Source organism: Schistocerca nitens, chromosome 1 (genome assembly GCF_023898315.1).
Source record: "Schistocerca nitens isolate TAMUIC-IGC-003100 chromosome 1, iqSchNite1.1, whole genome shotgun sequence".
Lineage (NCBI taxonomy): Eukaryota > Metazoa > Arthropoda > Insecta > Orthoptera > Acrididae > Schistocerca > Schistocerca nitens.
This window is the reverse complement of record NC_064614.1, coordinates 1,217,475,760-1,217,489,900: the sequence shown is the minus strand read 5'-3', so window position 1 is coordinate 1,217,489,900 and position 14,141 is coordinate 1,217,475,760. Positions and strand designations below refer to the sequence as shown.

Below are 14,141 nucleotides of genomic sequence, written 5' to 3'. Positions count from 1 at the left end.
CAAAACAGAGAATGAAATCATAATGCTTTCCACAAATTTAAATGATTACATGAGTTGTGCAAAAAACAAAATACTGAGAGAGATGAGTGAGTTTTTAGGTAGAGGCTCTGGTTGGTCACTTCACAGAATTAAACATTTCGAACTTAGACTTAACAGGCACATTCCTCTTAGAGGTATTGGTTATTTCGACTTACCACGGTGCAATAAAAACCAAGAAATCAGTACTCAAGATTAAAAGTCAGGATAACAAGTGCCTCTTATATTGTTTAAAAGCTTACTTGCATTCAGTTCCATCCAATGAAAATCCTGATCGAGTTTCTAAATACATTAATATTAAAGATGAATTATTAGATTAAGCATTCAAGGACACCAAATTCCCTGTAAAACTCAAAGATGTTCCAAAAATTGAACAACATACAGGTTTGCACATTAATGTGTTCAGTTATGATGGTAAATACAACATATATCCCCTATATCCAAACAAAGAAAGATTACCAACTGAAAAAGAAGTTGATCTCTTACTAGCAAACAATGACAAGAAAGAAAGGCACTACTGTCTACTTCGATACATGTCACGACTTATATCATCACACTTAATCAAGCATCATGATAAAAAGTTGTTATGCAGAGGTTGTTTATTATATTTTAACACAGAACAACGCTTCAAAGACCACCAACAAGATTGCAGCATGAATGAATGAGTTAAGATAATTATGCCAGAACAAGGAAAATCAGTAACATTTGAAAAAATACAACACACACAAAAATTCCCTTATGTTATTTATGCTGACTTCGAATGTTTAAACTGTAAAATCGATATTTGCCAACCCGATCCAAATAATAAGTACACAAACAAATGTCAGAAGCATGAACCATGTGGTTACTCATACTGTGTTGTTAAATATGGGATTGTTCAAACATTGAGATGTTATAGAGGTACTAATGCACCTAAACGATTTATTGAAAGTCTAATGAAACAAGCTCAAACGATTTCGAGTGTCTACGATAACACCATACCAATTCATTATAAAGAAGGAGACATGAAAATGTTTAAAGAAGCTAAAACATGTTTCTATTGTATAGAATGTTTCACCAGTAACAACTATAAAGCCGCTCATCACAATCACTTTACAGGTTCCTTTATTGCTCCTGCTTGTAACAATTGTAGCCTCAAAATGAAACTTCCAATGTTTGTACTTGTCTTTTTGCATAACCTTTCTGGATATGATTCTCACTTATTTGTTAAGGAATTAGGTTGTACAAAAGACGAAATAGAACTCATACCAAACAACATGGAAAAGTACATAACATTTTCAAAGCAGGTTGGTAAAATAAAATTGAGGTTTGTTGATTCATTTAGGTTTATGCCATCATCATTAGATTCTTTAGTCAACAACTTAACAACTCGTGAAAGAGTACTTTGATGATGAAGAACTAGAACTAGTAGCTCGAAAAAGAGTTTACCCATATGATTACATGGATTCACCAAACAAATTTAAAGAAAGAAAACTACCACCAAAGGAAAATTTTTTCAATCATCTTGAACAAACTCACATCTTAGATGAAGATTACAATCATGCAAAGAACGTTTGGAATCATTTCAAGCTAAACAACAAGGGTGAATATCACGATTTATATCTAAAAACAGACGTGTTATTACTTGCAGATGTGTTTGAAAACTTTAGGCTCAAATGTATGAAAGCTTATGATATCGATCTTGCATGGTACTACACAAGTCCTGATTTAGCTTGGAATGCGATGTTGAAGATGACAAATGTTCAACTTGACTTGTTAACAAATTATGATATGGTTCTTATGATTGAAAAATGTATAAGAGGTGGGATTTCACAATTCTGCAAAAGATACTCGAAAGCAAACAACAAGTATATGAATGACTATAATGATCAAAGACCAAACACATACCTTACAAACCTCGATGCTAACAATCTTTATGGTTGGGCAATGAGTCAGTACTTACCTCATGGAGACTTTAAATGGTTAACTGAAAAGCAAATAAAAGAACTTGATATTAAAAGAATACCTAAAGAAAGTGCAATGGGTTACATTCTTGAAGTTCACTTTGACTATCCACAAGACTTACATGACAATCACAACGACTTTCCATTAGCTCCTGAAAACAAGTGTCCACCAAACACACAACATCAAAAATTATTAACAACGCTCAATAACAAAGAAAAGTATGTTATTCATTACAGAAAACTACAACAATGCTTAAAACTTGGTTTGAAATTGACGAAGATCGACAGAGCAGTTCTGTTTAAACAATCTGATTGCGTAAAGAAGTATATCGATCTTGAAACTTCCTGACAGATTAAAACTGTGTGCCCGACCGAGACTCGAACTCGGGACCTTTGCCTTCCGCGGGCAAGTGCTCTACCAACTGAGCTACCGAAGCACGACTCACGCCCGGTCCTCACAGCTTTACTTCTGCCAGTATCTTGTCTCCCACCTTCCAAACTTTACAGAAGCTCTCCTGCGAACCATGCAGAACTAGCACTCCTGAAAGAAAGGATACTGCGGAGACATGGCTTAGCCACATCCTGGGGGATGTTTCCAGAATGAGATTTTCACTCTGCAGCGGAGTGTGCACTGATATGAAACTTCCTGGCAGATTAAAACTGTGTGCCCGACCAAGACTCGAACTCGGGATCTTTGCATTCCGCAGAAGTAAAGCTGTGAGGTCCGGGCGTGAGTCGTGCTTCAGTAGCTCAGTTGGTAGAGCACTTGCCCACGGAAGGCAAAGGTCCCGAGTTTGAGTCTTGGTCGGGCACACAGTTATAATCTGCCAGGAAGTTTCATATCAGCGCACACTCCGCTGCAGAGTGAAAATCTCATTCTGGATATATCGATCTTAATACACAAATGAGAACTAAAGCTAATAACGATTTTGAAAAGGACTTTTACAAACTCATGAACAATAGTGTATTTGGAAAAACCATGGAAAACATTCGTAATAGAGTTGACATAAGACTAGCTTTGGATCCAAAGATGTGTGATAAACTCGTATCAAAACCAAACTTTAAAGATAGAACCATATACACTGGAACAACTAGCAGCTATACACATGAACAAAACCAAAATCACATTCAACAAACCAATTTACGTCGGTATGAGCATTCTTGAATTATCTGAAGAGCTAATGTATGACTTTCATTACAACATCATAAAAACCAAGTACAAAGTTAACGTTTTTATTTGATATATGGACACTGATTCACTAACATATGAGATCAAGACTAACGACTTTTATAAAGATATGAAAGAAATGATCAACCACTTCGACACAGTGATTATTCAAACAACAATCTATATAACATCCCACAAATTAACAAGAATGTTCTTGGAAAAATGAAAGACGAACTTGCAGGTAAAGTAATGACTGAATTTGTAGGTTTAAGATCAAAAATGTATGCTTTAAAGTATGACAACAAGGAAACCGAGAAGGCAAAACTTATCAAGAAATGTGTTGTTAAGAACGAGTTGAAATTTGAAGACTATAAAGAATGCTTGAACAATCAAACAGACATTTATGAAACTCATTCCAAGTCATAAACATGAAGGGCACACAATAGAAGTAAACAAATTAGCACTTAGCAACAAGGATGACAAACGACATATACTACCTGATGGAATAAATACACTACCATGGGCCCATCACAGAATAGAATAGACTCTGAAACAAAAACTGCAAATATTTGCATTAACTAGTGTCTCTATAATAAATGGGCTGGTGTTGTATGATCGATTCATGTATTGATAAAATTTTTGTGTTGTTGATGTATATGTCAATCACTAGCATTCATTATAATTGCATTTCATATTATCAACGAAATCCATTATAAAGAAATAAAACTAGTAAACGAAAGTGTCATATTGTTAACAAAATTAAATGACCTTAAATCACAAGCTAGTTTCTAAGTGTGTGTTTTAGTATTAGTGCTTTTATAGGCGGTGCTTATAAAAATCCATAGGGTACCCCCTTTGACCCTCAAAAATGACCGAAAATGAAATTAAAAATCATTTTTAATCTTATAATAAAGGAATTTAAAATGAACGATAAAATTCTGAGAAAACTTAAGAAAGACAACCTGATTGCATTGGTACAGAGTAAACAAAACACCATTAATAAACATCGAATGACTATGGCCAATGACAAACTAGTTAAGCTTGATGATGATGAGGAAATAAGAGGACATGTAACGAAAACACTTAGAACTAAGAACATTAAATGGAAAAAAGTGTCAACATACCCTAACCTTTCAGAAAACTTCATAAGAGAATTTGAAAATGAATTACGTTGGTCAGAAGTGTCATATCACCAAAAGTTCACAGAAGCTTTTATAAGAGAATTCAATCATAAAGTCGATTTGCATGGTATTGGTTGCTCACAAAAATTAAGTGACAATTTCATCAGAGAGTTTCAAGATAAAGATTTCATCACTTATCAGAAAGTATCAGAAGATTTCATTAGAGAGTTTGCATATAAATATAAGTCACCGAGCTGTTGGCGAATAATTCTAGTGTGCAAAAAAAACTTTTCAGAACAGTTTTTAAGAGATTTCAGCAACAAGTATAATGAATAGTGGCATGTAGTTTGTCAACATCAAAAGTTAAGTGAACAATTCAATAGAGACTTTAAAGATCAAGTTGACTGGACAGCTATTAACTATAAACAAGAACTTTAAGATGAATTCATTATAGAGTTATCAGATAAAGTTAATTGGCATGCTTTAATAATTAAGAACAAGGTATCGAGTGTCATAATCGAGCAACTCAATCATGGTATGTATAAAAGTGTCGGGAAAAATAGAAAACCTTGTAGTGTATGTTTGTTGGTTAATCGTCGTTCTATAAAAGTAGAAACAGTTTGCAATCATTTTTTCTGTGAATCATGTTTAGAAACCTGGTTACAAAATAACATCTGTCCATTGTGTAGATGCATTTTAAGATATGGGCTTTACATACAAGAACCCGAAGAGAATGAAATTGTTGTTAACAGGGTTCTTTTTGACACTGATGATGAATTAGATTTTGATAATCCAACTATTTCTGATCATGAATATGATTCTCATGAAGGATAACCCAGTTTCAAAAGCAAAATTTTTCTATAATAAATAGGATCATGGAATCCATAATCACTTAATTCAACCAAGTAGGTAAAAATATTCAATTCAAGAACCTAAATTAACTTCCACTTGACAAAACACTATTAATTAAAAAGACTGAAGTATTCAAAACTAAACTTGGTACTAAGGTTGTCATTTACATAGATGACTATAAATTATTTTTACCTGATCGTTACATTGAAGTATTTGATAAAAGCACCAGAAAAGTAATTAACAATGGTAAAGAACAATTATATCTTGTCTATGGAGGTAATATCAATTTGAGTGACAGTAGAAGTTTTCACAAGATTGAATTTACGGGAAAATCGGACCAAAAACAATCAGAAACAGACAGTGGCGATAGTGAGTAACTGCTTTTTAGTTTCAAATTTGTATATGATTTTTAGTTTTAAATTTGGATATGCTTTTATGGTATTAACCATGAAAGCCCTAGCTTAACTGTTCATGTAAAACCTATCCTTTCATAACGACTGTGTATTTTAAAATTATCGTCTTTCAAGCACAGCCTCGAGTTGTTTTTGTAATAAGCTGTTTTTGTGTTTAAGCCTTTCCATTTCAGTTTCTGTTTTCAGTTTGCCTATTGTTATGTTTTTCAGTTTAAGTTGTGATCTAAGCTGGTTTAGTTCATTTACTAACTTTTGAAGGTCGAAGCCATACTTGTCGTTTAATTCTTCATAATATTCTATTGTCCTTTTGAGTTGTTTCTTATTAAGCACAATTAGTTCTCTAAAGTTTCTATAATCAATCTTTACACCTAATGTGTTAAACTGTTTAGAGATGGAACTGTCTGGGTTTGTTACATACGGTGGATCAATATAAGAAAAACATTTAAGAGTTAATACTACATTCTTGATACCACCATACGTTTTAATGTGGTCTTTTGTTCTTTCTTCTAAGTCTTTAATTTTACCATATTTACACACAATGCAGTTATCACCAATAACATCATTAATGATAAACTCTTTACGAAGATCTTTAGCAGCACCTAATGTAAAGAAATAGATACAAGATATGGGATTAGTTGCTGTCTTTAAAGCAACTGTAATATTCACCAGCGTAGCTTCTTTTGATCTTAGTTGGTTGTACAACGACCCATCCTCTCCTTCTAGTTGTTTAATTCTGTTTGTTAGTTGATACTGGCCTGTCTTTCTTATTAATGGTCAACCTTCACTAGTAACCCATCGTTTAAATTCTTTATCCTTTTGTTGTTTAGATGAAAAAATAAAGAGTATAAACCTGATTCATTAATAAAAATAGTTCTTTTAGAATACGGTCTTAATTCTTCTTTTGTTGTTTTATCTTCTTCATCTACAAATGTTCTTATAGTCCTTTCTGTATTTTTATAATCAAGTATCTCTGCTACATCTTTACCTTTAAACCATATCTGAACATCATTATTCTTAACAACAGTGATAAAGTTTACATTGTGTTTTTGAAAAGATAATAGACCATTGTCTGAATCAATTACACTATCCATTTATTATATAATGAATTAAAAAATTTGTTTGTGCTCATATAGTGTTAACCATCAAAGCTGTTTAAACAACAACATTTGCTTTATTAATCCGTGAGCTATGAGAACTCCTTTTTAACGAGTTTACAAACACATTGGTTAAAGTTGAAAATTATACTTTCTCAACATTTGGTATAGAATGCAAAAAACAGCCTGAAAGAGTCGCACAAGTGGTTAATAATTTTGAAACTGTTCTCTCTCAGCTTGAATCTTTAGTCTAATAGTTCTTACCTATTCGGGTTGAAAGATGAATGCTTTATGGTTTATGACCATCAGGTTTACAAGAATGGCGTCCATTGACTGAAAATAAAAATCTATATAATAAATGAGTGGAATAACATTACTCTTTAATGACATGTTAACAAAGGAAAACTACATTCTTGAAAAACGATTCTGCTACCCTATTAGACATACTGATGCTTCAGTTTCATTAGTCAGTTTCTATTCGACTTACTTATCGCCAAATGTTACTAAACAAAACAACATCTTACATTATGATGATGACAAACAAATCGAAATTGAAACTGGGCAATATAAGGACATAGAAGATCTGGAGAAAGACATTCAATCAAAAGACCCATTTAACTCAACAAACATTAAGATAAAGGCCAATACAATTAAGAATAGAGTGGAAGTAATATCTGATTTTAAATTACTAATTGATCATCCTAACTCAATTGGAAAAGTTTTAGGTTTTGCAGAAGTTATAAAACCAAAAACAAAAAGCATTGGAAAGCGAGTTCCGAAAATATTGCCTTTCAACACTATTAATGTTCGCTGTGATGCAGCAGATGGTATGATATGTAAATATGACGGGTATAAGCATGCAACAACCAACATAATTTCAACTTTGAACATTTCAAACGTTCCATTGGCTCGCTTAATATCGTTTGAGCCAAAACATCTTTTATAGTTTCCTCTCAACCAAAGACTAGAAATAAAACGTGTTTGGTTCACCGATGAAAATAATCAACCTATTGATTTTGATGGTGCAAATGTCACTGTTGTTTTGAATGTTCGGTTTTAAAATAAATGGATAAAGAAGAGGGAGAACGAAACAGTGATTGTAAATATTGTTTCTTTTCTTTTATACACTTGATATGTGAGTTTCTGCATGAGCTCATAAGAAGAAGACTTGACTGATGAAAATCCTTTTTTGGTTGGTTTACCATAAAAGTTGATATATAATAAATGAGTAGAAGAAAGAAAGTTGATTGGAATATTAATGTTCGGTTGCCTGAAAAACATACAACAAAACGTAATGTCGGACTATTGCCAGAATCAATTCGTTGTTTAATTGTTGGTCCTTCCAATTGCAGTAAATCCACTTTAATGATTGACATTTTTATTCTTTCTCCTGGGTGGTTAGATTGGAAAGGCAAACATTTATATGTATTCTCAACAAGTTTAAATTAGCCAAAGTACTCTCAATTACAAGACTACTACAATTCAATTGAAAAAGAAATAGGAGAACCAATAGCAACATTTTCGAGAGAAGACCTTCCCCTTGACGAGTGTAAAAGTAATTCTGTAGTAGTTTTCGAAGATTATATGTTAGTGAATCAAAATAATGTTCGCGATTTCTTTACACGTGGAAGGCATAATTCTGTAGTAGTTTTCGATGATTATATGTTAGTGAATCAAAATAATGTTCGCGATTTCTTTACATGTGGATGGCATAAGAATATTGATTGTTTTTATTTAGCTCAAACATACACCAAAGTACCAAAACAGTGTGTGAGAGATAATGTGAACTTCCTTCACGTATTCTGCCAGGACAATACAAATTTAAAACACATTTATGTTGACTTGATTTGTGGCGATAATACTTTTGATGTATTTAGAACTATGTGTAGTAAGTGTTGGGATGAAGATTATGGATTTATGACGATTGATATGACGAGACAATTAAAGGATGGGACATATCGTAACAAAATTAAAGATTTTCTTTTCGCATAGATGGGTTTATGTTGCGTTTATGTTATGTTTACCTTATGTTTATGTCACGTTTACGTTATGTCTACGTTTTTTCACGTTATGTTTATGTTATGTTTAAGTTTTGTTTACGTTTCTTCATGTTATGTTTAAGTTATGTTTATGTTTTTATTATTTTGTGTACAATAAATGGTGAGTGAAATAAAGAATCCTTATGATGTGAATAAAACGCGAGAAGCAATTAAAATGAGAGAATATTTAAGGGATAGCTTTAGAGGATTTACAAATAAAAGAGTTGATGAATATGACAAATTCAAAAACAGGAACAACCTATGATTGATGCAGTTGGTAACCTTGGTGAACGACTTGAAAGCAAACTAGAGAAAGCTCTTGAAAATAAAAGTAAAGACCCTATTCCATTTAGATTTAATACAAGTGAAGATTTGGGAGCCAACAGAACATTAAACGAATCGGAAGTAGATAATGTGCTTGGTGATTATGATGAAGAAAGTAAGAAAAGAGAAATGAAATACATAGCAAGTCAAATGGCTTATGATTATCAACAAGACGACGAATCACAAAGACTAGCAACTCCAAAACCGAAACCACCTTTTATAGGAACACGTTTACTGCGATACCAGAACAACTGCAATGACGAAATTTTCGGTGTAAAATCAATTGGTGCCAAAAAATATGTTGGTGATGAACCTGTAAAATTTGAAATGTTAACTATTGGAGGAAGACACTACGATTATTTAACTGTACGAAGAAAAGAATATCAAGCCACTGACGGGTTAATGAATCTTCTTATCCAAAAGTATACTACTTTGGATGACCTTGATGATAAATTTGATGAAGATGATTTACAAAATTATTCAGAAATCTTATTTGAATCAAACGCAATTTTTTGTAATGGGAAGCCTAGATCGAGTAGAGGAGCAAAATACAAATCAATAATTAAACACATTCTAGGAAAGCACTGTAGAAACGATAGCAGCTCAGAATCAAGTTTTGAAGCTAGTACACCAAGATCAAAAAGAGGCGAAGTTTTTGTAAAAGAATATAATGAGCTACCAATTGAATACGTTTGGATGAACGATGTTAGAGACTTAATTGATCATCTGACTGTTATTGATGGCGAAGAGAAAGCAGGAAACAATAATTTTCGAAATGAGAAAGTTGCAATAATGAAAATGTTAACGTCGAAGTTTAACGATTTTTGTGATTAATAGCCCTAACGGTACGTCATACGTAATAAAATTGTTAAACTTGTTACCACCATCATTCTGGGAAAATAAGAAATATGGCAAAGGAATAGTTAATTGGACTTTGAATAATCTTAAAATGCCTCAGCTTCACATTCCTGGTTATAACTACTGTGGTCCATTTAAAAAGCTGGAAGAACGATTATACAGAGGAGATGAAGGAATTAATAGGTTAGATGAAGCTTGTAAAGAACACGATATAGCTTGTCACGAGTATAAAGATTTAAGTAAGAGACATGAGGCAGATAAAGTTCTACAAGATAAAGCGTTGGCTAATGTTTTTAGTAAAGATTCTGACTAAGGTGAAAAGTTAGCATCGGTTGGTATCGCTGGTATTATGTACACGAAAAGGAAAATGGGTTGGGGTTTGTAAAGTTTGTTAAGTTTAGTTTACGATGTTTTTATGGGTGAATCCATAAAAGCTGGTTTTAATTAGAGGCGCTACAATGTTTTGCTGGGTAATCGGTAGGAGGAAACGATAGCTGTAGGCCTTGGCGTGTTTCTGCCGCTATGTATGATGCAACCAACTAGTGACCTTGTTAGCCTCGCTATCTCCCACAGCTGCGGGGCGCTGATTCATCCACTGAGACACGTACCACCTTTGAGCTTCCGTCAACAGATGGCTGTGATGTTTGTTCTGTTTGAGATAATAGGAAAACATTTTTCACTTTAAACTATAATTAATTATTTTTAAAGCTGTTTTGAGTATTCATACTAACATTTGCATACAGTTTGCAATTCGTCTCTTCAAATGATACACAATACTGCGAAGAATATCACATATATACGTCCAAAATTTATTGATGAAAGTAGCGCTGTTAGAATGTACTTTATCGCTAGAATTCCAACTCTATATACAAACTGCAATGGACTGCTTGTGCTCCCGGTTGCCCCAGGCTGGGAGGTGAGATGGCCACTCAAGCAATGGGCGTCATCGATCATCAAGTCGCTGCTGCTGAAGAAGCTCTGCAACCTCAATTAAAGACGACGGGTGACAGACGTGGAAGGGCAGCTACCATCAAGTCACTGGAGGACGACCTGGCAATGGAACTTGGACTACGAGATGACTTCGAAAAACCCTGGAGGGTAAAGATGAGATAAAGAGAAGTTGGAATAATTCCCTCTGGGGTTTCCTTCAGATGGCGCCGAAGATTTTGCACTTTTTGATAACGATTTTTTTATTTTTGTATTCAGATTTCATTAGTGATCTTGATAAACATGTTTTTCGTTTGGCGGGTTTTAATTGCTCTTTGTCGACGTTTAATATTATTGCTTGATCTGTACTTGTTCATTTACTCAACTATTTCATTATCGTTCTCTTATTCATATGATCTTTAGTAACTGCTAATGTACAAACGTTATTGGTTATAGCCCGCTGGGCATTGATTTTTAATGAATTTATGTGATCAGGAGCTGCTGATACAGAACCCCCAAAACATATCCACTGATTGCTGCTGAAACTGTAAATGATCCAATTCTTACTTCAATAACAGGGTGGGAAATAGATTTTTGTGTAACTGGTTTTTCATGTAAAAGCGTATCTCGGGTATTGTCAAAAGTAATGACATTTTCGTGAACAAAATCTTGTGTATCAAAAGTGTTGCTCACGTTGCCGGAAAATGCAACTGGTGCTGTATCTAGTCAAACTCTTTCTGGCGTCCTGTTATTTGCGGGAGGATGCAGTGGCATTTCAACTATCTGTACTGTTCTGTTACTTCGTTCTGACGTAGTAGGTTGAGGATGATATCGGCTGCCTGGTTCATTAATGATAATCTGTAGTTGTGGATGATTCTGCTGCTGACAAAACCTATGGTTATTAAATGTGCGCTGAAAACTGTGCTCATTGCATTTGCGTTTGTCATGATAGTTACTATTATATGGCGCGTTGCGATGAGAGTTGAAATAATGGTTTTTCTGTACATATTGTTTTTTTTTTGTTGCTGAGCATTAAGCCTAGTTTATACGACATTGGGTTGCGCGCCACTCGTTGTGTGGAATGAGTTGCACGCAAATGGTTTCACATTTGACTGTTGACATGGCGAAACCAGTATATACTTCAGTTTCGTCGTTTTGTGAGTTCCTGAGTCGTGTCTGAAATGAAAGATTTGGTAGCTGCACTTCGCATGAGTTGTGATAGAGTTAAAGCTTGTTGCGTGGAATCGCTGCGTAAGAAAAAAATAAGAAACTTGTTTCGATTCGTGACTGTTTGACGGTTGTTCAGCATCCTTGCTGCAATAATTTGTAATGGATGACCCAAGAAGTTCTTTTAATTGTCTTAGAATGTCACCAGAACTGTTAACGTTTCTTCAAAATAGGGTTAATTATGCGATAAGGAATAAAGATGTTGTAAAAAAATAAATAAAAACTTTGACTTTTTCCACATCCCAGAACCTCCTCTCCAAGGGATTACGTTAAATGTAATACAGCAATGTAATGATGACACACTGTCGCCAGAACAAATTACGTATCACATTGCATGCACTACAATCAAGAACTCTCGCCATGCTATACGATGCGGTTTTAGTTGGTGATGATGCTTTTTTATTAACACCAATAATTATTAACAGCAATAATTATCAACATTAACAGCAGTAATTATTCGAAGCAGGTCACATTAAGAAGAGAATGGTTTGCAAACTACTCTCTTGAAGATATATCTGTACAGTTGCAATATTTCAAAATTCAAACATATGTGAATGGGAAGCACAGTTGCTACGCCCTACGTTTTAAATAGATGAATATTGAGTAAAGAATGTAACTTCTTGATTTGCGTAGCCTTCCCTCCTGTCAACAATATTCCTTAAAAAAAAAAAAGAGGAAAAAAAAGAGAGCAGGCGAACTCAAACGATGGGATTTTAATCCTGTACACAAGAGCATTTCTACAGCTAGAATTACATTTGATTGTATTTTTCTTAATTCAGTTGCATATGTGCTCCTAATTCAATAAATTTTGCCCTGCAGCTCAGATATTGTCGAACTATCTATGTTCTGATTGCACATGACGGTCTCAGGAGAAACAATATGTTGCTTATTTTTGTAATCAGCATCACTGAAATCCCACAAACATCTATGAAAAGCATAGATATCCAAAATTCTCCGTTCCCCACTTCATATTTCAGTTTGTTTACACTCTACGAACACATATAACCTCAAAACTCATGCAACTAGTGTCGCCAAAGTTGGAACACGCCAAAACTGTTTAGTTTAACCGACGAGTTGTGCAAACACATGGCGCGCATGTGCGGTGGCTGGTAGCGCAGCTGCTTGCAACCTAGTGTTGTCGTGTAAACTAAGCTTTACTGCTAGGCGGAGCTGATGCTATACGTGCAGGCGGCGTAACATTAAAGTTTGGCTGACCTTGGAAATTACATTGTTGGTTAGGTATTCTAAAGGGCTGGTTCTGTTGCTGGTGTGGGGTAAAGCCTCGATTGTTGCCAAAATATGTCTGCGGTTGCCGATAATTTTGTGGGTACTGATGATTAAAATTCTGTCTGTTATTAAAGTCGTGTAGTTGTTCTTGTCATTTCGGTAATGTCTATCTCCTTTGCTATTAAAATAGCGTGACTGGTCGTAGGTGCCGTATATGTGTTGGTTTTGGTTACGTTGTGGAAAATTTTTATTTATTGTAACTTCTGGTAATTAAGTGAGAAGGCGAAGGACATTAAGTCTTATGCTAGTCATCATTGAGAATTACACTAGTCTATCAACCAATTGGAGTAATTGGTGGCACTCATCGCCCAGTTACTAAACATCTCTGCACTATGTATGAAGTATTACAGAATAATGTTTATAAGTCATCTAATTACAGTGAACATTGGCACTCATTGGCCAGTTACAAACCATTTTTATGCATTATTCAAAAGTGATCATTCAAAACAAGAGTTAATTAATGGCATACTATTTACATAATTCATCTAGTTGTAGTAATCTTTGACACTCATTGGCCAGTTACAAACCATCAGAAGTCATCATTCAAAACAGGAGCTAATGAGTGTAGCATCAAGCTACTGGTATTCATATATATAGCATGGAAGTGACATAATACAAATTTAAAATATAAGAAATAGTGGCATTCATTGGCCAGTTACTAGACATATAGCAAGTATTGAATATTACTAAACATTTTTCATCATTCAAGTGACATATGACATATTTAAAATAATTATTGGCACTCATTGGTCAGTTACAAATCATCAGAAGTCATCAGTCAAAATGAGAGTTAATTATTAGCATAGCATTTATAGAGTATAACAAAAATATTATTTACAGAAATTATTGGCA

At 34.1% G+C, this 14,141-nt stretch overlaps 1 non-coding gene across 1 annotated transcript; it reads right to left on the bottom strand.

Annotated features, from left to right (window-relative positions):
- Window positions 1-2,342: 2,342 nt before the first annotated feature.
- On the bottom strand, window positions 2,343-2,417 carry Trnap-cgg (transfer RNA proline (anticodon CGG)). The gene has a single exon. It is a non-coding gene; the product is annotated as a tRNA-Pro (tRNA).
- Window positions 2,418-14,141: the final 11,724 nt, after the last annotated feature.